Source organism: Octopus bimaculoides, chromosome 11, assembly GCF_001194135.2.
Source record: "Octopus bimaculoides isolate UCB-OBI-ISO-001 chromosome 11, ASM119413v2, whole genome shotgun sequence".
Classification (NCBI taxonomy): domain Eukaryota; kingdom Metazoa; phylum Mollusca; class Cephalopoda; order Octopoda; family Octopodidae; genus Octopus; species Octopus bimaculoides.
Genome location: NC_068991.1, coordinates 71,150,456 through 71,152,871, shown reverse-complemented (window position 1 = coordinate 71,152,871; position 2,416 = coordinate 71,150,456). Strand labels below are relative to the sequence as shown.

Sequence of the window (2,416 nt, the reverse complement as noted above, 5' to 3'; positions counted from 1 at the left end):
ATCAGGTTAGTACCGTAGTAGTTGGCACTCCGTCGCTTACGACGTCGAGGGTTCCAGTTGATCTGATCAACGGAACAGCCTGCTCGTGAAATTAACGTGCAAGTGGCTGAGCACCCCACAGACACGTGTACCCTTAACATAATTCTCGGGGACGTTCAGCGTGACACAGTGTGACAAGGCTGACCCTTTGAAATACAGGCACAACAGAAACAGGAAGAAAGAGTGAGAGAAAGTTGGGGTGAAAGAGTACAGCAGGGTTCGCCACCATCCCCTGCCGGAGCCTCGTAGAGCTTTAGGTGTTTTCGCTCAATAAACACTCACAACGCCTGGTCTAGGAATCGAAACCGTGATCCTATGACCGCGAGTCCGCTGCCCTTACCACTGGGCCATTGCGCCTCCACAGGCTGGTACCATACCAGGCATAATTAAGCAGACCTATGATTGTTGGTAGTTGTAACCAATCAGGTTCCAGAAATTTGTGTGCGTGGGAGAGAGAGAGAGAGATATCCAATTTGACAAAGTCTTGTAGAAGGACAAGAGACTGAAATGAATCCATTGGTATTTTTATGAAGCAAGAACTAAGGTAATAATAGAATTATTCTCTTCTGTTGGCACATAGAAAATTAAGCGATGCCGATACTTGATATGGCAGAAGTATGGGTTTCTTTGCCACTGGGTGCTGGAAGGCAAGTGGCAATTTCTGTAATTATAGCCATCTTTTACTTACAGATGTAACCACACAGGAAGAATATCCTAAGAATCTTGCAAAAACATTAGATGTTCTTTAAATATAATTAAGACTTGAAGAACTTACATTGTGATATGATGTGTGTGTGTGTGTGTGTTGAATAATTCTTTCACCCATTTCTTACCATATTTCTGTTGGACTATATGGCTTTTATTTCAATTAATTTTGAAAAGAACAAAAGAATTTAGTAATAAGACTTTGCTGGTCTGTAATAAACTGGTTGTACTTCTAAATTACACAAAATATTTTCATTTTTTTATACAATTCCCAAATAATATTTAATTATAGAAATATGATTTTTTTAACCATCAAATGGCAGAGAAGGTACAGCCAAGTAAAACAGGAATGATAGGGGTCCACAGGTAAAAAAAAAAAAAAAACAGGTGAGAAACACAGGTATAAAGGTTTGAGCAAAACAGCTCCAGGTGAGAATTAAAACTCGAGTTATAATGAAAACTAACAAAAAATTCAAAGACCTGAATTATGAATAAAACTAAGAATGAATGAAAATGGTGAAAGCAAGCCATTTATTGTTATTGATGAAATGAATTTTGGAACAAATTCCAAAAGTTTGGTTAATGACAATTTGTAATTTGAAAAGGATAAAAAAAAATATTTGACCATTCTATTAATTTCATTGTTCTCTATATTCTTGGAGGTCTCCTGCTTATAAATGTTCTTCTGACAGAGAAAGAGAATGCCATGTCATCATGCCTAAACTGCAATTTTTCTCTGTAGGAACACTGGAATTCTTTCAGTGTTATCTATCTGTTCTTCCATGTTGGCACACACTCAATTCCCTAAGAGCAGGAAACATTGAAATATCAAGTCCTGTTTGTTTTAGTTACAGTTGAAAAGGTTATTTTGTTTACAGATAATAACCAAACGGAACCGAAACGCTCACTACAGCCATTCTAGGTGTTCTAAAACACTCCCCCCTCTCTCCCCCTTCCCGCCACCATCCACCGCTCTGCCAGACATACACAAATTCTGTTTGCCTTAGATTCTATTCTTACATCACAGGGAACTTCATATCCAGCTGCAAAAACAATTACTGCGAAAATGCAGTTGCTGTACGAATTTGTAAAACCTATCTCAGCCATGTTAGCATGGAATAAACAGAATATAATATAGCAAAAACATACATACATCCATATATATATATATATATATGTATGAATATTCTTTTGCTTGTTTAATGTCTATTTTTCTATGATAGCATGGGTTAGATGGGGAGTTATTTTGAAGGCAGGATTTCATGGTCCGATGCTCTACTTGCAGCCAATGTTCACCTGCTTTTCAGGTAAAGGGTTTTATATCCTAAAAGTCATTGAAAGCACAGCAACTGGCCTTAATGTCAACATGAACACTAACTTGGCCAAATGTACCAAGCGAAATATCAACACAAATGCATGTTTTCACAAACAAATGTGCATATGTGTATGTATGAATGTTTGTGTATGTGTATATATATATATATATATATATATATATATATACATACATACATACCTCTGTCTCTATCTCTCTCTATATATAAGTATATATACATAGAGAGAGAGAGAGAGAGAGAGAGAGAGAGAAAGAGAGAGAGAGAAAGAGAGAGATAGAGAGAGACACGCACAGAGGCAAGGATGAAATCTAGGTGAATAAATTAATTAGTAACAG

General features: G+C 36.9%; 1 protein-coding gene across 1 annotated transcript in view; it reads right to left on the bottom strand.

Moving 5' to 3' along the window:
* Positions 1–2,416, bottom strand: part of LOC106871651 (B-cell lymphoma/leukemia 11A) — a 283,917-nt gene that overhangs the window by 141,564 nt on the left and 139,937 nt on the right. The window lies entirely within an intron of this gene.